Genomic DNA, 23,214 nt, shown 5'->3' with positions numbered 1-23,214 from the left:
CCACTGAAAAATCATTCATCAAATCCTGCTACCGCGGTACCGCAGTCGACATACTTTACCTAATATCTGCATTATATTAAACATCGTAGTAAGTGTTGAGGTTCTTCTCTCGATACGAACGGATGCCGACGATATTGAACATCACAGAATATTCCGCTTGTATCATACGAGTTGGTGTTCATCTTGTTCCTCCTTGCTACCGTAGTCCCGCAATTTAGGACTAGATGGTTCACGAGGTCCGCGTAAGTTATCGATGGAAAATCGCTAACATTTGACGATCATTCCTTATTTGCGATCTCAAACGGATCAATGTTGTCTATGCAAGCTATTTTTTGCAAATATCTCTCTTTATCGAGCGGATCGAGCGTTGAAAAGTAAGTTTTTTTCGCAGACATGGTCAGAATCACTTGTTAACATTGGAAGACCTGACCTTCAAGATGGCGGCCAAAATGGTTGCTACGAGATACGTGACGTCAGCGGGAAACCTCTATTGGCTAATTTTCTTTTATTTCACATGTTTTAAGCTTCCACGTAGTTAATTACAATGCTTTATTTCAGGATATTTTGAAACACTCATAACCCTCAGGTTAGGGTTAGGGTTTTGGGTTAGGGTTAGGGTTAGGGGTTAGGGTTAGGTTTTTGGGCTTTTAACGTATTTCTTTTTAGGGTTTTAGCATATGGCAATTTAGTTTAGAGCTCAAGAGAAATGGTCCTCTAGGCATCCAGATCATGCACTGAAAACTTTATGCTCGCTCTTTTGTTCGCATTGTTTACACAACTATGAAGTGGTAAATTTCAAGTCGCCTGATAAATATGAAAGACGAATTATTCATTCTGTTAAAGTGCTATTGAAACGTAATTTTCATACCCGAGATTTTTGCAATATAATAGAGTTTGAACGTTATTTGCAAACGCTGTGTACTTTTTTTGGGCCAACGCATACCAGAAAGTACATTTTTAAGCATTCGAAGTTGATCGGTTGAGATCAAAATTGGCGGCCATCTTGGCGCGGCCAAAACAGCCCTGTGACGTCACTGGTTGTGTACTTCTGTGAAAGAGGGGTATAAGCATGGAGTGTGGCTTGCATGTTGGGAGGCCGAAAAAGAGGATTTCGGGCAAAATGCCATCCTCGTCTTATTCATCGGCGGCCACATCGGCATCTTGGCTATCTGCGAGAGGTTCGCCTGGATAGGAAGCAAAATTCCCGACTGATACCGAGAACGAATCTCTACTAGTCTATTTAGTTAATCGGCAACTGACGAGATCCACAAGATTAGGATCGAAACCGCGGTCTTGCCTGACCATCAACAGAAAATTTCGAAAGACATTATAACGGAAGATGGGCTACTAAACGCCCCGGGCCAAAACAATGCCATTCAGAGAATGAAGAAAACATGGAAGCCTCATACGACACCGCCACTGAAGATGATCTACTCGGCAAGTCTGAGGATAACGAACAAATCCCACTGTACCAAATGCCTTGCAGAACATGCCCAGAATCCCTACAATATAGGGCGAGGGCCAAACTAAGAGCAGACGAGGATTTAAAAAATGAGATAACGCAAATCCTTAACAACGCGGAGCAAGAAACAGTAAAGGCGATCATGTGCTTCTATGAACGTGAAATCGGTCGTTTTAATACCGAAATAAAGAAAAGAAAACGAGCCAAAACGGCTGGAACACTGAACACTAAGAACTGTAGTACGATCGAATCAGCACGCGTGGCGCAAGCTGAAAGCAATCCAGACAACTTAACGATCGAGACAGTAAAAAAAATAGCTGTACATCTACGAAGGCGAACGATTCGAAAAAGACGCAATCCCTGAAGTGCGTACTCAGTGCCACACATAAAGCAAATTCTCATGAAAAACTGGCATTTAATAGAAACACAACCACTACTGAGCGAACTATACAAAAATCCGCCGCTCGTAGCTTACAAAATAGGGCGGTCGCTCAAAGACATAATCGTGAGGGCTAAACTTTGAATAGGCTACTCTAAACACACGCTTGGGAGTCGTGTAGGCCTGTCAACCCCATTTTACGCCTCCATCTTCCTCTTCGCTACTGCAGACAACTTCGCTTCGTTCAGAAGAAGATTCACTTGACAAAACTTCAATGTCTGCTATCTCCTTCGCCCCCGAATACAAACAAACAGTGAGTGAAATAAACCACGCTATCGGACTGAACACAACCAGTGACGTCATCAATCCATTTCGCTCGGTACCAGGGCCCGGACATGGTTTGTGTAAAATTTTTGATTTGAGTGGTTAAAAAAGATATCTTTCGCTTCTTTTTGGCCAAAGCAAATTATCTCATAATGATAAGCATATTAAAAACTACAAGTTAGAGCAAATATTTCAGATACGAAAATTTCGTTTCAGTAGCACTTTAAGAGAGTGGGGTAAAGAAACTTATTCCCATGCTTATTAAGGTCATATCTCTAGCATCTTTTAACAAAGACATGTTAACACGGGTCGAAGTCCGTGTCTGAAAAACGTCGACTGCTTAACCTTCCTAATTCGCGCCAAGAACGAAGGCCTCGATCCAGTCTTACGAGGCTTCTCTGCCGTTCGTGTTGTGAAGAACGTCTGGTGCTTAAGCTCTCTATTAACTCCGGATGCGAACTCATTTCAGCTGGTAGTCTGAAATACGCAACATGACATCCTGTTTGATACGAACCTATTCACGTGCGATGTGCCCTTCGGGCCACAAGCGACCTTAATTATAAATTCAAATAATTTAAAGGCGCGTATTTATTAATTGCCGCATTCCGTGATCACGATGGTCATTAAAGGAGTCCATGCAGGTTTTTTTTCTTTCTCCTGACATCGCACATCATACGTCATGTAAAAACCTATGTTAGCCTGACTTGACCGACTTAACTTGGCGGCCTCATCATTGATAGTCTCTCTCGCAGCCGTTTTTAGTCTCGTCACGCAACGCTTCTCCCCACAAAAACGGCTGCGAGGGAGACTACATCATTGACTACGGATGAGAATTTTTTTCAGCCGACTAGCTGTCTTCAATAAACAATATTAGCAAACAAATATTAACAAACAATATTAAGCTGTCAGTTAGATTTCATGATGGTCGTTGCGTGACATATGATTGATATTACTTTTGTACAGTTGTCGTCAATATCGCGTTGTTAGCTGATCGATCGGAATCACGAAGGTATTAAAGTTTGAAAAGGTCGTTATGTTCGTTCCTTTTTGTTTTCCATTCAGTCTATTGGTCAATCGCTCAAGATAAACATCCTGTTTGAAAATAGCATCTCATACGACTTCCCTTTTCAGATGTTTACAATGGGCGATGACGTGTATCGTCCTTCTTCCATGCTATTATAATTGTTAAAGCCTATATCATCATAATGCTAAAAGAAAGGAGTCCAAGGTCAGAACAATAATTAGCCAGCTTCTTTAAAACCGGAGCTGAAGGTGGATTTTAACTTATTTACCTCAGATAAACTGAATATATATATAAATGCCGCGCCACAAAATTACTTAGCAAGTGCCTGAGGGCAATGTATCCAAGTTCCTCTTTTGGTATTGACGTAGGTGTTCCTAAGCCGATCAATATGCCTTAGTCTCTCCTTGAAGTTGTTTTAAGAGAGTATTTCAAATAAATGCCGTTACAATTACTTTCTTCAAAACCAAGGTGGCTTTTTAAAAACTATTTTACATAAGAATAGGGTGCTTATCACACCTCAGCTACAGACTGAGTGCCGAACTAAATGGTTAGTTGTCTACAGGTGCTTACCTTGCGTGCAAATACACAAATTATGCTTAGTGTGTCTTTGCCGGAAACCAATACGTGATGGGAAGCAAATTACATGCTTGACCGACTAAACCTCCCTTTTTTCGGAGAATTCACTTTTCTCTCTCAAGCCACTGAAAGGATAGTCACGTTTCCGTTTGAAATAAAAACTACTTGCTACGACCATAGTGATAAGTTATCTCGGAACCGCTTCGATCATAGACAGAGTCAGCTACCATTTGAGAACGTTTATGTTATCTTTTGGTTATCCTTCACCGAGGTAAGCTATTTATCTTCTCGCTCATTATGATAATGTTGCGGTCATGTCACGCTATAAAAACAATTGTCTGATTTTTACCAATTTATTGTTTTAGATGTTCAGTTGAGTTTTTTACACTACTTTGACATTACGTTTTCGGCATTCTTACATGTTGTAGGTTTTTAGCTGTCTTGAATCTTTTTGGGGAAATATATTAATCGTTTTTGACATCACTTTCCCCATGTTTACGACATACTGCAATTTTGACAAACCCATTCAGACTACTTTACTCTGATCTGATCCACTGATCTGATCTCTGATCTGATCTGATCTGATCTCTGATCTCTGATCTGATCTCTGATCTGATCTCTGATCTCTGATCTGATCTCTGATCTGATCTCTGATCTGAAACGATTATAAAATATTTTGTAACTAATCTTAATAAATACAAACTTAGCATCAGGAGCGGGCATCTCGTTTATTGTGTGGGATACAGCGAGCAAATACAGCAGTGAATAAACAATAAAGCAAAGTTCAAAGCCAAAGCGATACCTTCGAGTGGCTCTTGCATAACTTACAAAATCTTAAATAGCCTGGTAGCCCCTGATGATTCATCATATCTACGAGCACGCCTAAAATACCTCTACAGCTAACATGAATCGTACACGATAAACATACTCCACTGTCACTGGCAAAACGTTACACTTGTAGTTTATTTGTCTTTTCCCCCCACAATATATACATCGCTATATATATATATATATATATATATATATATGGAGCGATGACAGTGACATTGACAGTGGAGTATGTATATGTAGGAAGTTTAAAAAATTGCGAGGATGGACAACTTCTGACGTAAAAAACATAAAAACTTTTAACAAAAAACGTTTCGGTAAGAGAATTTCTTCAGTTATTCGTTACAACTTTTGAAATAAAAAAAGAGCATTATATAGGATCGAAGTGCTAATGATTACGTAATTACAGATAACGACTAATGAACTAGTGCTAATAAAAAGATAACAAAAAAACTAATTACAAAGAAAGCAATGGACAAAATACAAGAAAGAAACCCTAAAAACTAAGAGATAAGAATACTAAATATGTTAATATGAGTGGCGTAACCAATTGCAAAGAAGCAATGCGGCAAGCATTAAAAAAGGAAGGCCCACTTTTAACTACAACTGTATGTATGTATGTATATATATGTATATGGATTGAACTTGTAGTTTATTTGTCTTTTTCCTGCCAAAATATATATATACTGTACGATATAGGAGGATTAAACTTGATGTCCGTGAAACAGTGCTCGATACAAATAGTAGAGCGGATACAATGTGTGGTAGGCAGAAAGAAACAACTACATATACATCCCTACAGACCTGTTTCGTGGTTCCCCCTTCATCAGGGGATTTTAAAATGACGAGTGGGCAACCACGAAACAGGCTTGTCTGGATGAAAGCGTAGTTTATTTGTTTCTTTCCTCCTCAAACATATACTTCGCTCTACATTAATGTATTGAGCACTGTTTTACGAAAATCTACGTTCCACACTTCATATATATATAAATAACAGAGGTGGGGTACTAACGTTTTAAATGAAACTTCAATGACGTTTTTAGGTGATGAAACGTCCTGGATGGCAATTCTTTCAATCTCCCACACCGGTTTTTGTCTTCTTGAGCTCACTATAACCTAACTGTCAACAGAGCTTTACTTTTCGCTCTCCGGCTCTATCTACTAATACGTCATTCTCCCCAAAGTAATACAGATATCCTCGCCACTTGTTCAGAAGACTTTGATGTCTTATTGTACAGATATAGTAAAGAGGTCATTTGGTCATGCGATTTTTACGCGACCTCGTGTCGGAAAAATAATAAATGGTTGAGTTGAATCACAGTTCTTATCTATGCGTTTAATCGTTTTATACGACACTCTTCCTTTCTAGTCGTAGTGGAAACAAAGCAGTAAAGAGGGAGTAGGATGCAGTTTGTGAACATTACCCCAATTATCAGTTTCATGCTGATGTTCACCTTGGCCCGCCGATCTTCAGGTCAGAGGAAGTGCAACACAGCTGACTGGTGGGAAAGCTTGGAAACTACTGAATGGTCTGTGTGTCCTAGAAAAAGCGAGTACCTCAAGGGATTTTACAGAACTCTTTATGGAGGAAGACACGCCGAAAGGGTTGGAAATCTACAAGAAGGGGAATGCTGTGGAGCTGTGGAGCCTCAATTTGTCGGTCAACCTGCAAACTGTTCACGTGTAAACTGGTCACTTACTTTGGATAGGTGAGCTAGTCTGTTCCTACATGCCACGCCATCGAAACTAAATTTTAATCAATTTGAATAGCTGTGGTGACAACTGTTGCTGTGTTATAAAGTAACTGACCTAGCAGGCGCGCTGTCATTGGTCGACAGACCAGTTTAGATGAGAGTATGTAAACACAGTTGTTTAGACCATGTTGATTCCTGCCTTCTTTTCTACTGATCAGATTTGATGTGTGGGCCCTGTGTCCTGATGGCTTTTACATGAGTGGCCTCAGACTCGATAAGGGTCGTCCCGCGTATTTGAATAACATAGCTGGGGTAGAATGTTGCCAACCACAGCATCATCCCAGCGGTTATGAAGACTGTTACGATGAAGATGTTGCTGAATCATTCAACAACAGAGGTTGGAGCAAATGCCAGAGGGAAGATTATTACATGACCGGTTTCTACAAAAGTAACTGCAATAAACTCAACTGTATTGACAAGTTCAAGTGCTGCAAGATGAAAGACGGTAATTTCAGTTTTTTTTCCCTTGAGCCAGGAACGGGTACCTAAGTTCTTGTTAATTGCGGAAGAATGAAGCCTTTCCTATGCTTTTACGTTAACAGAGTGCTGGTAAATTACAGAAAATTCAAACAGTTTAGCTGATAAAAAGGCCAGGTCCAAATGATTCCATATTAAAGAAATCTAAACTACAAAGTAACAGATTTACCTCTCCCCTCTCGTTTTCAATAGGAGGTACTCATAAAAGATTAATTTTACCACAGTTAGTAGTCCCCTCTACTAACTATGATTTTATACACTAGATTCCATCCAGTCCCACAATATCATTCTATATGAAATGAATACATGTCAGTCAATATTGTTGCAGTGTTTTTGTAAGGATATAAATTAGAACGATATATATATGTTAGTAACATCATTTGAAAGAGATCATTAATTCACTGAGGGTCGCCAGAAAAGAAAGCCGCTTCCAACTTGCGGACAAAATTCGAACGGGAAGACTTGTAGTCTCCCTCGCAGCCGTTTTTTCGGATGTCACGCAACGCTCCCCACAAAAAGAACGGGGGGAGCGTTGCGCGACATCCGAAAAACGGCTGCGAGGGAGACTAGAAGACTTGATACGCGGTAAATTTATTTCACGCCGTCACGTAATGGTCTGTCACAGAGTCTCTTAAGGCGAGACGTGACGATTACGGTCTAAAATATGTAATGTTCATTCAACTACAGTCAAAATCAGCGATGATCGTTTTGGATTCCCGATGTTAAGTGGATTTTCTTTCCTTCATTCATGCTGTATCTCAATCATTCTAGGTAACATTAAATTCAGACGGTGATGATAGCTACAACTATTCGGTTTTATATTCATGCAGGTAGCAATCTCCCACAGCACGAAAGAACAGTTACAACACCGCAACCATCATCAAAGAAGTATGGATCAACAGTTACCACACAACAACCAAAATCAACGAATTATGCAGAATCAACAGAAACCACACAACAACCAACATCAACGAAGTACAAATCAACAGTTATAACACAGCAACCAATTTCAACGAAGTATGAATCAGCAGTTACCCCAAAAGGGTCAACATCAAGGACTGCGCATGAAGTGCCTTCAAACAACAGAATTTCTGCTCTAAAACTAGAGGTACGACTAATGGAAGAAACATAATGTCTAACACATGTAGGATATGTTCACCGCAGCAGGTGTTAGTTAATTAACAACGTCCAAACCAATGCTCCCAAGTTGACGTTAAGAAGGTAACGACCTAAGGATCAACCGTCTGAAAAAGCCGAGACCTACGCCTTTGATCACGTAATCACACTTGCACAAATATTTAGAAATGCTTTCCTTATTTTTACAAGTACGGATTGTTGCTAAGAAAAGTGCATTATAGTAAATTATGCAGCGTTTAAGAATGTAAACAGCTTCTTTGGTTGTGTCGTCAGTTAACCTCTCTGAGGAGCTTTACGCTTGTTAAAAGAAAAGTGTTGGAGTTCCCTTTACTATCCTTGCCCACCAGTTTCGTCTTTTAGCAGGGCTGCATATAACTTTTTAAAAGCATCCGCTGGTTCCGGTTTTGCGGGCTAAACGTTACAAAAATTGGAAGGTTTCGGAGATAACGATAACGGTGATGCCACCATTTTGCATGGATTCGTCAAATTCCTAGGATTTAACAATTTGATCTCTTTAGAAACAGATAGTTTTTCTCTACTGTAGATGATAAAAAGCCTGCAAATCATCCTAAAGTAAACTTACCCATGAAATGTCATTAACTCTCGTTCACAAACAACGTCAGCTTCCTTCAAACAACTCCTAACCATTTTGTAGCGAAGAAAGAACGACTATCAAAAACGGAGAGCGCTCGTAAACAACAAAAGGCCAAAACGAAGGAGATTTTTTGATATATTTCTTGATTTACCTTTGTTAATCATTTTCTAACCAGGCTGAGGCTATTCTAAGTGGTAACCACTCCAACAACCTAAGTGCGTTCATCTCAAACTTTGTAAACCTGACCAAGTCAGGAGAACAACTGAAACTCAACGCAGACGAATTGTCTTATTCGGTGGACGTGTTGCTACAAATTATGAGGTATAATTCCTGGGAAAACAACGCTGCCATTAACACAACGTCTGACCAAAGGAATATCGTGCAAATAGCAAGTAATTTATTGGCTGAAGGAAATGTGGAAACGTGGCTTCTCCTGCAAGAGGTATTGATAATTTAAATCGGTTTAGGAATTTTGAAGTTTTGACTTCAGTGTAACCCTTTGTGAGTCCTTGTAGGGACAGGAATTATGACAGACAGTGAATTGGAGCCTAATCATGTATCGATGGGTGTATTTGGCTGCGATAAAACCAGCTGGCCACTAAATTCAAGAGAAGAAATGGTTTTGCAAACTCCCCTCGGGTGGTCTGTTCTTACTTTAAGTACAACGTCAATAATACACTTATTTTTCTCCAGGAAAGGCAAAACATCACCGACATTCTTCTGGCAGCTATGGACGACTTTGGTTCGCAGATTATGAGTTATCTTGAAAACTCAATCAACTCAACCAACTTGGTGATATTAACCGAAAACATCGCTGTTAGAGCTGATCGCCTGAAAGCAAACCTTGACGTAAGTCATCGATCGATCAGAGAAAAATTCTGTTTTCTGTTCCTCTGTTTCATTTTGTGTAACAATCCTTCACCCAATGCTAATTGAAATCGTAAAGTTTCCTACTTCATTTTGACAGATGAAAATTAGAACCTTTGATATCATTAGAGTTCGTATTTGTATTTGTATTATTTTGTATTTACGAATATTTATACAGGGTAGCCCAGTTCAGCAAGGTAGCTGGTTTAAATGGGGCCCTGTGAAACAATAACACCCACCCATCCCACCCCAGGGGAAGATATCCATCACACAGTTATCTCGTGCGTGGAAAATTAACGTCTCCTACCCCTAACCCTGCAGGAGACAGGGCCTACGGTTTGTTCGTCCTTATCCGAGAAGACTAGAATATCTCTCCATTTCTTGATATTATAGAAAGGTAGCAAATTCTCCTCAGTTATTTTAAGACCATGAGTATTGGTCAACCTCCAGCACAACATAATCCGGCGCTCTAACCAATTGCGCTAACCGGGAGGCGGTGGGCGAATGTGGGAATGTAATGCTGAAAAGGTTAATTAATCTAAGTTAATGTACGCAAAGAAAACGAACATGTATTTTGGCCGACTTTCCGGGAAAAACAGGAACCCAAACCTTAACCTTCTTCCTAAAGCGAATTTTTAAAAGTAGGAAATTGCTCTTTGAAGGGTATGGGTATTGCTTCATCCCTCACGCAAAAGGGAGTTCTAGTTGTAGATGTCTTGATGCCGCCATATATTGGAGAAGAAAGCCATTCATAATTTTGTTATTGTTGCTCTCGTTTTTGTTTTTGTCTTTTGCACAGACAAAACAGTTTTGCGGTCAAGTCTTACTAGTTTGCACGGTTACCATTGAATAAAAATGAATTTGCGTATTTCATCTCATTTCCCAGTTGATGATTGATTTCTCTCATTATGGTGCTACACTCCTGGTTCCTGGCTCAGTCTTCTCAAACACTTTGGAAACTCGCATGTCGACCATTGTTTACAGAACACTACAGAATATTCTTAGACTTCCAACAAAAGAATCCAGTAATAATCAGTGAAGCGGAGGAAGGCTTCAGAGGAGCGGCTCAAGTATTATGTCTGTCACAATACACAATCATGGCCCGGTTGGTCCACTGAATAAACCTATCAAACTGGCTTTTAATCACACCTACAAGGTATCGTTTTAAGTCTCTAGAATTTATGTGTCTTAAACTTTACTTAGCAGTCCTCTTTTAGATAGTACTTTGTCGGGCCTTGGCTTAGTTACATACACATGGTGTTTCAGGACAAAGTTGTCACGAAAAAAACAACATGTTTGTCAGCATGTTTTCTGAACTGCGTAGGAAACGTTTGTCTCGAACAAAGACGCTGAAAATATGGTATTGTTTTGCAGAGGCTTCTTATTCAACTCCGTTTATTAGTTTTTTGCAAATTGGAAATATCTACAGAATGGATCAAATGCGATTCATTTTCGTATGTGAGACATCAAAGTGTTTGCATTGATGAATTCAGTTACACCCGACCCATCTGGGTATGAATATACGTGAAGTAAGCAGCAAATGATACACGAGTTAGTCTCAGGCATACTGTAAGTGACAGTGTAAAAACTCTCTTACTCGTAATGTATTCTTCATAGCGTCATGATTTGATTGGACAGTGCGTGTTCTGGGAGATCGGCCAATCACAGAGGACGTGGCTGACGCGTGGGTGTGTGCGCGTTGATCGTGAGTCAAACTCGCGTGTTACCACTTGCGAGTGTAATCACTTAACCATCTTTGCAGTCTTAATGAACAACAAACCGGTGAGTTGCTTGTGTCTTCACAAATCTTTAATCCAACTATCACCACTCAATGTCCGTTTACCGATTACCAATATCAGATAAGTATTCCAGTTTAAACATTTCTTTGCCTTTAAAATTTTCTATTGTAACACGGTGAAGACTTCAGGAACTCCCCTGCAAACTTCTTTATCTTTGAAAAAAACTGTCAGGTGTGTTTTTGTTATTGTTTAATTCCTGAAAAAGGTTCTTTTCGTTAATTTTTTGTCCAAAATCCCTTTCAGGTGACAACTCGTAATCAGCTGCATCTCAAACATATTTCCACGATAGGCTGCGCATGCTCGCTGTTCTTTTTGGTGCTCACGTGTGTAATATTCCTCGTGTGCTGGAAAAAAGTGAAAAGTTTCAGAACAATGATGTTACTTCAATTTTTTGTTGCCCATGCTGTGTCATACGTTTTCATAATCCTGGCGGACGAAATAGGAAAGTCAAAGGTAATCATATAGTTATCATTGAGTCTGCTAGAAATTTCGACATATCCCTGGAAAATTTGCATATTTTATGATATACAGCTTTGGCCAAGACTAAAAGCAGAAATACAAATTTAAATTTTCACCTTTCAAACGAGGGAGTTCAAAGCCTCATTAGACATTTCACTGAAAATCAGTAAAAGTGTAGAAGGCTCCTTGTAAAAGAATTTGCAAAAACAATATTATACAGCTTTACCCTTAGCCCAAAAGCAAAGTCGCAAATGCTGTTTTTCGGATTCAGAAATATTAAAGATTTTGAGCTCAATAGCACAGTGAAGACTAAAATATTGTTTTAATTTCCTACGTGTTTCGTCTGAAAATAGCAAACTTCATCACGCATGAAGTGATTAGGTGTTGTACCTGATCACGCAAGGAGTGATTAGGTGTTGTACACAAGCGACATTGTTAGGACTTTACACGTACGAGTACGTGATATGTTCATTCATTCATTCATTCATTAATTTTATTTGCCATTACCAGAAAAAAATTGACCAAATACAAAATTTATGATACATCAAAGATAAAAAGAACTATTCTAACTAAATTAACTTCAAAATCAAAGGAACTGAAGAGCTAATAGCAAGGAAGCCCATTAGAAGCCGGGGGCTTATAAAAGTATAGGCTTCCTTAAACTATAGGATAATCCATACAATTAAATCAAAGGTGCTGAATGAAAATTTAGATTAAGTTAAAAAAAAAATTGTAAGCAGACCAAAGATGAAATATCAAAGAAGTCTTACCTGGAATTATATGAGACAAGTCCTGATGATATATTTATATCATCTGACACGTCAAAAATATATTTTTTCTAATCCACAGGAGTTATGCACAACTACTGCAGTGTTGCTCCATTACTTCCAACTATCCGTGTTTTTCTGGATGCTGTGTCATGGTGTTATCCTGTACTTCCTGGTATTAAAAGTTGAACGGCAAGAAATTCTGGCCTCCAAAAAGAAATGGTTTTATGCTCTGGGATGGGGTAAGAGAGATTTGTTTGAGCAAAGCCTTGCTCGCCTCCACAGCCTATTGATATGACGAGAGACAAAGTCTTTGCACAATTACATAAATAACTCGGATGATCGAGGGTGACGAGGTAGTCACGTGTTCACTAATATCTTCGTTTCTGATCGTTTCAGGTGCACCAATTCCTATAGTGGCCGTTTCTCTGACAGTAGCTGGACCCAGGGCCTATGCAGCCGATAACTGTTGGCTTACAACAGATCATTGGCTTATTCATTGGGCGTTTGTTGCTCCAGTTGCAATAATCATGTCTGTGAGTAGACTCTGTTGCCAACCTGCTCCGGCATAACAAATGCAATTTATTTCAGATTTTTTTTTTTTTAATACTCTTTATCTATACACGAAGTCGTATCATTTTACATGGTCTCCCTAGGAATCGTGTTTAAACTAAACTAAAATACTCTAAGGAACTATTGACTTTAATATTAAAAATACAAAACTTACATCGTGAATAATAAGGAACTATTAACTATAATGTTAAAAATACAAAAACTGACATTGTTGGTAATAAAAGTTACAACGGTGTATCAGAAAAATATTTCCCATGAAATGAAGTTTTAAAAACGTTTAAACTTGGCAGTTTTCTAATCTCTCAGGGAATCCTGTTCCACAGAACAGATCCTCTGTAGTGTAGGCTCCCTTTTGCAGACTCAGTTCTGGGTCTGGGGACATAATAATTTAACTCAGTATTTCTAAGATTGTGTGAATGTCCATGTGAGGTCTCATTTACGAACCAGGTTTTAATATAAAACTACGTCCTCCGTTCTTCCTAACTTTCCTTGGCCAAGATGCATGCCTCAATCTGCAACATAACACCAGTGATCGAAAATAGATCGATTCTCACTGATTTTACCTTCTTTACAAAACCCTAAATTCCTAGCCGACAACGGACGAACATAACATGATCAAGATGAAGAACAAAAATCTTCAAATCAATGATAGAGAATGAATGAAATCTTAAAACTCCTCTTTCTCTTGTGTCAGTATCAGTTGCAAATTAATTATTTTATTTTGATACGGAATGGAAAGGAATCTCATGTTCAAGAGAAAGATAACAGGGGTTGATGTGAATTTTTATCTGGACAGGAATTAGATATCATGAATAGTAGTTCTCCTCAATTTCACCGGACGATCAAAGAAACACGAAGAGGACGTCAAAATAATCTCTCTTTTGTCATGCTCAATCGGAGATGAAAAGCGTCCAAAAATAATTTATTGATCACAAAGTACAAACGGCCAATTGAAACAAGGATTTTTGAATCAGTGGGGTACTCATAAAAGCCGATTGCGTCGGGAGAGCTGACTGAAATCCTACTTCATTTATCTTGTTTTATTTATTTATTTATTCATTCATTTATCTCTTCCTCTCCGTAATTACTTGCTTCTGTATTTTCTACTTAGATCAACTCAGTTCTTCTCATTTTGTTGCTGCGTCAAATAATCAGAGTAACAAAATCCAAAAATAACGTAACGCCTGCCAAGCAAGTGAAGGACTGGTTAAGACGTTTTGCAATGTTGCTGCCAATTCTTGGTGTCACTTGGTCTTTTGGCTTTCTCACATTCATTACGTCTACAGATGGGTTTCACTATATCTTCGCCATTTTGAATTCAATACAAGGAGTTTTCATATTTGTCAGCTTTTGCATTCTAGACGATTCGGTGAGTGGTTTTCCTCTTTTCAGTGACTATCCCACATTGTCTATAGTCTGAATAGTTAACAACGTTTTTGTTATTGAAGAAGATATATACCTTACGGCTTCTGTTCAGAATGTGGGAAAGATAACATTCAATGTTTTTCAATAGACGGCAATGAACGACAATTTTTATTTATTTATTTATTTATAAGCTTCGCCAAAAACAATTTGGCAGGAGAGATCTCACAGAGCTGACGTTCCATAAACGAGACTCCTACACAATCGAAAAAAAAAAAAAAAAAAAATTACAAATTACAATTACAAATTAGAATCGAGTGGTAGGAATTATGTGATTAGAAATAGTTAATTAGCAACAGAGTTTGGCTGGTAATGCTGTTAGTGGTCTACTCATGACATTTTATGCAGACACTTTTGAAAGTTTGTGGAATTAATGCAGGATCATACACAGTTGAAGTTAGATCTAAGTAATATTTCTTCAAATTAGTTTTAAAAACATTGATAGATTGGGTATTGACCCTCAAGTATTCTGGAAGTGTATTAAATGTTCTTGAGGCTCTAGAGTAGAAACTATTCTGGAACGTAACAGTCTTAGCTTTAGGTATTTCTAACAAAATACTCTTTGATGAAGCAGTACGTCTAGTTACTCTAACAGGTTTTGATCGGCGAAATGTGGATATGATGTTCACGGTAGCTCGAAGTCATGATTTTCAGTCTTTTAATTTCTTTTCACTAGGTTAAAAACCCTTTAATAAGCATGTTGTGCAAGAAGAGTGCAACGCTGCATGAAACAGTTAACTTGGTAACTGACCAGAAGGCAGGAAGACAGAGAAGCCCAACTGAGATAGGTGATAATCATTGAACTATTTGTTAGTTATTAGCTTTCCTCAGATCTGCGTTGTTCTAATCAGCTTGGAGACACAGAGAGAAACCAGTGTGTCGGGAAATTGTTAAGCTCTTGTCTCTGTCATCGTCACTGTCTCTGCCAGTGAATGTCATTTAGTATCCCCAATTCAATAAGATTTAAAATTTAGTTAAAAGTAAAGACTAAAATGAGTGGATTCAGTAGTTCAGAGTCACCTATGTACACCTTTCGGATTGCTGTAAGACTTAAGAGACGAATTCTTCTTGTAGGTTGAAAAACTTAAACGGCATATAATTTGTAAGATTACTAGTCTCCCACGCAGCCGTTTTCTAGTCTCGTCACGCAACGCTCCTCAGTTTGTGGGGAGGAGCGTTGCGTGACGATACTAAAAACAGCTGCGAGGGGGACTATAAGGTTACCTTACAGCTCTCATTCTGATCTATTCCACAGTTTATCTCTGATAACACAAAGGATTCGTCTGCTGGCCACAAAGAACCAAGAAAGCAGTTGATGATCTCCATTTTATGACCTATTCGCTGGCATTCAAGTTCCTTTTCATTTAACAAGCGCGATTTACAGTGTGTACGGTCTACATCAACAGAATGTAGAGTTCGTCTTCATAACCATAAATCCCCCATGCTCGACAAAAAGATATTATCCGAGATGGCTATTTCTCGGCCGTGTAGCCCAGTTCCATTTTGTAAACCCAGCCTCTGCAGTACACCGCGGTTAAGTTAAAAACGTTTATTCATGTCCGTTATACCGAAAATAATTATCACAATAAATTAAATACACGCTATATATATATATATATATATATATATATATATATATATGCATGCAAATCCGTAAGTCCCGAGTGTATTACATCACTTGAATTAGTTTCCGCTCGTGGGTATAACCATACACTACCTAGTCTCTTGCACTTTTCCTTTTCATTCAACTAGCGCAATTTACAGTGCAAACGGTCAACATCATCAGAATGTAGAGTTCGTCTTCATAACCATAAATCACCAATGCTTGACAAAAAAATATTGTCCGAGAGGGTTATTTCTCGGCCGTGCAGTCCAGTTCCATTTTGCAAACCCAGCGTTGACCAGGGCTATAAAGAATTGAGAAAATGATAAAGTATTTGTGAAAAGCGTCTATTTTACATCAGTTAAGGTTACGAAAATGCCTTCTTTCACGATGACTTGGTCAGCAAAGCTGGCCAATTTATTCCAGCAAGATCACTTGTAAGTCACCAAATGTACCAGGAAGAAATGCTCACAGTTAAAGAAAATTCACTTTTATATATTCAATTACAACGCCCGAAAACAGCCTTGAAACATGCCTCACCAATTACCTGTTGGAAAATAATAGAATCCTCGATGTTCAACAGATATTTGACTATTTTCCTGGATTTTATTTCTCAAGCTTTAAATCTTACACAAGCATGAAATTTCTACCTAGTTCTCTTGGGAGTTCCAGTGGTAATTCTTTTTAAAATATCTAAAATGCCCTGTTCATCACGTGTGATATGCTTACAGCTGAGCCGCTGACACCTCTTCAACGAAGATCCGGGACATTGAATGCCAGCTTGTGTTATTGTGTACTCGTCAGCACCCCTTTGGCCCGTAACTCACTTTCCAACCCAGAATCCCACTCGCTCCTTTCCCTTGTGAATGTTGTTACTGTGACCTGGTGGTGACGACGAAGATCGTGGTTTCTGCTGGTTTTCTTTTCGAACGCGCCGTCAATCGTTCTAGGGGTGATATGGAGCGAGGGAATTTGTCCATTAAAGCTAAAATACCATCGGCCATAGCAGTCGTCATAACTGGCAATCCTGAGACTACCATTTAAGTATACATGGAGGAAATTTCTGTGAAGTTCTATAAGAACCCGCAATTCTGGGCAGAAAAATTAATTCTGATGAGTAAACTTGGAGTTACAACATCCAAGAATTAGTTATCTTTTACCCATTCTCGTTCGCAGCCAAAATGGGAGACTTATAACTCAAGTTTTTCATAAAATCGCAGTTTAAATGTTTATGAATATCTGTAATATAGTATGGGGTGAATCACTTTACGTCTATGAGTCAAATCTGCCCCGTGTAAATGGGAACGAGGAATGATGAATGTATCATGAAAGTAAGATAGTGACACTAACAAGGGAAAATAGTCCTTTAGTTGACCAGTACAAAATCCATTGAAAAATTACAGAGTGTCAGCATGTGGAGAAGGCTTGGACCCGCGGTATCATTTGTCTTAACCTGACACAAATACAGCCAAGGCTGACAGGGCAGTGGGAGTTGCATAAGATCTTGTATAGAGGGATTATAAGGCAAATTGGATCAAATAAAACTATGGATGCCATAATCAAACTCTAGAACAAAAATTTTTCTTTCTTTCCCAACGGTATCAACGAAATCTTTCCTTTCAACTGATTCATTCTTGTGTTTTTCACATGACTATGTTTCCACCAATAGCATTGCTCCATTCAGTGGCATATAAACCACTCACAACCCACTATTTTTCTATTCACTTTAACGTCAGATTTAATAACTATTTATGGTGGCCGATTAACATTTTCAACTCTGTTGTGAAGAACTGAATTATCTTGCAAGACCCCATCCCCAACGCAGCACCACAGTTTCAACCTTTCTTACGCGCGATAGCTTACGTGTAGCCGTAGTTTCTTCCCCGCCCCCCCACGGAGAGACGGAAGGGAGGGGATGGCCACGCGGTAGGCTACACGTGCGAGAGGATGAAGATTTTTTTCCACACTCCTCCCCACGCGTGTGACGCGTACTTCGTGCTCGCCTCGCACTTAACCCCGCTTGAATGAAAAAGCGCAATCATTCTGCAGGCTCATGCTAGGAAACTCGGACAAAGAAGGTTGGACAGTCTTGATCTTGGACACTCGGAAGAATCGGGGTGGCTGCGCTCCAGACCCTGCGCATATTTCATACATATTCGCAATGCACTTCGGGTAATGAAAATTACAACAGCTTGATTGTCAGAGGAAGTGAGGAGAATCACCTCTAAGTATCGCTATTTATACCCTTTTGGATGTTTATGATAGTAAATATCGGTGAATTTTGAAGTGCGTGTCTTTGTTTCGTCGATCGTCTTCAACTGGGATACGGAAAAATTGGTGTTCAACTGATTGTTGTTATTTTACAAGACCGCTCCAAATGGCAATACGTGTCTGTTACGTCCGCCATGTGCCGAGATTGAGCTGTTTAATCGTTTGATACCAAGCCTGGCTACCTCATGAATCGCGCGCACAGATGACATTTTAATTTATGCGCTACAGAAATGAGAGCATTTTAGCTTAGTGTACAGCCTTTCCTTGAAAAATGGATCTTCGTTTTAGACCAGTGGGTCTTTGTTTTAGACCATTGGATCTTCGTTTTAGACCACAGGGTCTTCTTTCTAGACCAGTGGGTCTTCGTTTTAGAACACAGGGTCTTTGTTTTAGACCAGTGGGTCTTCGTTTTAGACCACAGGGTCTTCATTTTAGACCACAGGGTCTTCGTTTAAGACCACAGGGTCTTCGTTTTAGACCACAGGGTCTTCGTTTTAGACCAGTGGGTCTTCGTTTTAGATCACAGGGTCTTCGTTTTAGACCACAGGGTCTTCGATTTAGACCAAAGGGTCTTCGTTTTAGACCAGTGGGTCTTCGTTTTAGACCACAGGGTCTTCGTTTAAGACCACAGGGTCTTCGTTTTAGACCACAGGGTCTTCGTTTTAGACCAGTAGGTTTTCGTTTTAGACCACAGGGTCTTCGTTTTAGACCACAGGGTCTTCGATTTAGACCACAGGGTCTTCGTTTTAGACCAGTGGGTCTTCGTTTTAGACTACAGGGTCTTCGTTTTAGACCATAGGGTCTTCGTTTTATAGCACAGGGTCTTCGTTTTAGACCACAGGGTCTTCGCTTTAGACCACAGGGTCTTCGCTTTAGACCACAGGGTCTTCGTTTTAGACTAGTGGGTCTTAGGTCTTAGGTCTTCGTTTTTGGGTCTTCGTTTTTGACACATCCCTAATCAGTCTTCCATCCTAACCCTTGTCATAGTTAATAATTAACTATGCCCTTGTACACCCTAACATCAGTATGCATATTCTCCATACTGTTCTGTATACATTTCCTAAGGTGCTGATAAGGAGAATTTGGTTATCCATCAAGGGCATCTTTAGTTAATGATCATTTCCTCTATTCTTGTGACCTTCGTATGTGATTCAGGGATGATATTTTAAGGAAAAATTAAATGCTTGTCACTCTTTGTGGTCAAAGAATTAGGCGAAATTCAAGCCATACACCTATGAATTAAGAGCTCAGTACATACTTTATAATAGGCCATTTTACAGTTGTGTACTTAGTTGCCAAGCCTTTGATTTAGTGACCGTGTTGTGATAAAGACCTGTATCTAGTTAGCATGATAACAAAGTGATTTACATTAGTTGAAAAGCAGCAGGGTTTGTGTCATAACAAGGTCACCCCTAGCCTCACTCCCGTTCAAAGGCTTGGTAACCAAGCACACAACTGTAAAATGGACTATTTTGGGATATGACATGGTGATGTTCTCATGTTGGTTTATTTTCTTTTTTCGCTTTTCAGACTGACTGAAAATTCATCTGCTATTTTTGTAAATTAGTTGCTCTTGTTTTTGGGTTCTTGTACTTAGTTATGGCAGGAATGTCCTAAAGACTTGCTGCTACTACTCTTTTTTGACATTTTTATTAATGAGTTTATTTATAACAGTATATTGATATTAATTTTGCTAAAAATAACGTCGTGCTCTATTCAGAACGATAAGTCTTCTGATCAAAACACATCCTATCTAAATTGTAAATAATCTTTTGTAAATAGGTCACGATTTATTGTGCAAACAGATTCTCATCCTTACAGATATGATTATAATTTGTAAGAATATTTCTTCAAGATTACAGTTTTCATGAAGCCACTGTGAAAGTAACATACTACTACTACTACTAATAATAATAATTATAATCCTTTTCCTCATATATTCTGAGAAGTGTGAGATTTGAAATGATGTGACACGTCACGGCAGGTGTTTAACAGTCTTCTAGCTTTGTCTTGATCCACACTGATGTGCTGATAGAAAATCATCTGCAAATAAAACTGACACAAGCATATATCACTACTGTGCATAACTGGAGACGCTGATGGTGGAGAAACACAGTCCAAGGAGGCTAGGACACAATCAGTGTGGCTTCAATTTATTCTCCTCAGAACTTAAGCTGACAGAAATTATCAATTGTAATACTCCTGTATGGACGTTTGTTTCGAAGTCATTATGCTCTGGTTTGAGAGTATGAAGTAAAAAAAAGAAAACACCTTTCAAAACTTTTTGCCGAAAAATCCTTGTATCTGTTGGTTTCTTTTCTCATCTTTGAACGCTGGTATTGAGATTATTATGTTGTGGCTTCAGACTATGCAGTTTACTTTTAAGTATTCATGAAAAAAACCCGGTTATATAAGTGTTAACGAAAACACCTGTAATTTAAGTATTAATAAACTTTGTTGTTGTAAAGTATGCGATGATCACTGATGTGTTCATGGGAATTGCGTTAGTTTTGCTTCACCTCTCTTTGTGATTGGTCCGGAAAACTCTCGCCAACTTTTCAATTTATCAGACGATGTATGCACTAGACTCCGCGTCGAGAGGCCTGGGTTCGAGACCTGGCCGGGACAATACGTTAAGTTCGTGGGCAAGACACTTAAATTCTCACAGTGCCTCTTAAGGGCACAGTTAATTTGGAGCCTCGCTCTATTGTGTGTCCCGCGCTAAAACTAAAACTAGTCGCCGCCTGGTCGCTCGCGGTTCTAATCAAAGGAAACATTTGAAGTAATTTATCTATGTAATATTTGTTTCGGAACCAATCTCATTGAAGGCATTTTGTTTCTGAAAATACAGACTCATAAACTTACAAAACATTCATAATCACCCGTCTATTTCCTTTAAAGTACCTAAAGAGACTTTTCAGTCGCAGGGAAAACAGAATAATGATTAAATGAAGAAAAAAGAGCAAAAGAAAATCAATTACACATCTTACAATTAATACCATGGCGCCACTCAACGTATGAAAGAAGCAAAATCTCGAAGCAGTAAGATTTAAATCATTGTCACAATTTTGTTTTAAAAACATTCACAGAACTTAAAAAATTGCATCATAGGAGGAAGTAAACTTTGTCAACATATTCCCCGTCGTGCATTCTCGTTGCTCTTGGAGTTGGCATGCGTTATGCGTACCTCAAAAAATGCTGTAAATCCTCGAGCTCAAAACCCTTGTTAGGCTTCTTTTAAAAGTCTTGAAATCGAGTCTCGCCTCGGGACTTTTACTTGTAGTTCTTACTGTCGAAGCCCTCGTTATCAGTGGTTTTTGCATTACTTCTGGGGGAAACTCTTTACCTCTGGTTTTGATACAGCAAATGGATTTCTGCCCAACCAGAGCGTTCTTTTTCAAGCGCATACATGCTTTTGAAATGAAATTTTTTTTATTTTGAAGGGTGGAAATAAATCATGTGTTCATGTGTCTAATGAACAAGGAATTTTAACATTTCAAAGTGTTTAGATTTCGAATTATTGTATTGGAAATTCCTCAGACTGCCAAATTGGAATTTTGCCTCCTTGTCAAATTTTGGCCGTCGTAATTTTCCTTTGTTTTTATCCAATTATTGCCAATTTGGACATCATAGTTCTGTCTTAAAAACTAAAAAAATAATTAAAAAACGCACTGAGTGCATTGTTGAGTTAAAGAAGCACGCAGATCCATTAAGAACAGGAGAGAAGTGATTAACAAGCACAAGCTGTCAGGCGCAATGCTTCCCGCACTTCGTCGCTATATTTTAAAACACTAGCTAATTAGCGTATATAGACTATGTTTATTTTATTTCTCAGTAAAGTAGGGACTGTTCGATCGTATTGACAACAAAGAGTCAACATTGATTATGATAACTCGCGATCAAACAATGGACTGGCACAAACGGTAAAAGTTACACGATCCGAAACCCTAAGAGGGTTTGGGAATTTTTGTTTTCAACGTGGTGCGACTTTCCTTTTCAAAGTTATCTTCAGTTTTATTAGTTTCATGTTACATGAGATTAGCTACCACCTCTAAGGTCAGTAAACAGTTTTCTCGTCAGCGACGATGACAACTTGTCCTCTAGGCAGTCGAAGCAGTACAAAATTTGCTTTGATGACCTTATGCAAATTTTCGGTGGGCAGCTAATCACTTCGTGGCAAAACAAGCAGATTTTGCTTACATTTTGTAACTTAAATAAATAACTATATCTACATTTCGTAAATACCCACTTAGCGGAAAATCTCAGAGAAACAAACACAGTAGACTTGGGTGGATTTCTTATTCAACAACAATCTCTCAACAAGAAGATTGTATTTGAAGCTTCAGACATTCAGTTGTTCTTAGTTTTAACGCACGATGGCGTGACAGTAAAAGCTCTTACTAAGGGAGCAAGGGAGGGGAGGAAACTTGCGAGGAAGAAGTGTTACCTGCCCTCCCCTCTCTCGCAATAGAAAGAATAAGAAAGCAGGCCAACATTTTATGATTTATCCCGAAGCCTTCTTGCATCACCATGGTATTTCACCTGTTCACAGTTTAAAAAACTAAACTGCAACTGCTCTACATCTGTGAACAAGGCAACTCAATTTCCTATGTAATGCTTTTGGTTTTCATACTGTTGGCAATATATCGTTACGCAGATATTTCACATGTTCTATTACACCTCTTTCATTTTTCTGCTTGAACTCAGATCTTACAAGCAATCATGTCGGTTCCAAAGACACCTTCTCTCTCCTTCAAAGGACTTTGAATGTCTAATTTCAGCATTTTTGAATAGTCTGAATAAAAGCAAATCAGTAAAAGAAGCTATGACCAAGCATGAAAAAAGAATGTCTTTCCACCGCGGTCGGTGATCATTACAATCACTTCTTTCTCAAGAG

General features: G+C 38.8%; 1 pseudogene across 1 annotated transcript; it reads left to right on the top strand.

The window, feature by feature from the left end:
• Positions 1-3,852: 3,852 nt before the first annotated feature.
• Positions 3,853-16,084, top strand: LOC148734300 (adhesion G protein-coupled receptor L2-like; annotated as a pseudogene). The gene is made up of 14 exons (XR_015999176.1): positions 3,853-4,036; positions 5,963-6,302; positions 6,506-6,792; positions 7,655-7,932; positions 8,732-8,998; positions 9,250-9,405; positions 10,310-10,579; positions 11,041-11,205; positions 11,466-11,675; positions 12,531-12,690; positions 12,848-12,984; positions 14,133-14,390; positions 15,120-15,231; positions 15,699-16,084. The product of XR_015999176.1 is annotated as an adhesion G protein-coupled receptor L2-like (transcript).
• Positions 16,085-23,214: the final 7,130 nt, after the last annotated feature.

This window comes from Stylophora pistillata, chromosome 3 (assembly GCF_964205215.1).
Source record: "Stylophora pistillata chromosome 3, jaStyPist1.2, whole genome shotgun sequence".
NCBI lineage: Eukaryota > Metazoa > Cnidaria > Anthozoa > Scleractinia > Pocilloporidae > Stylophora > Stylophora pistillata.
Note: the sequence above shows the minus strand (reverse complement) of the source record. Positions and strands in the feature narration are given on the sequence as shown.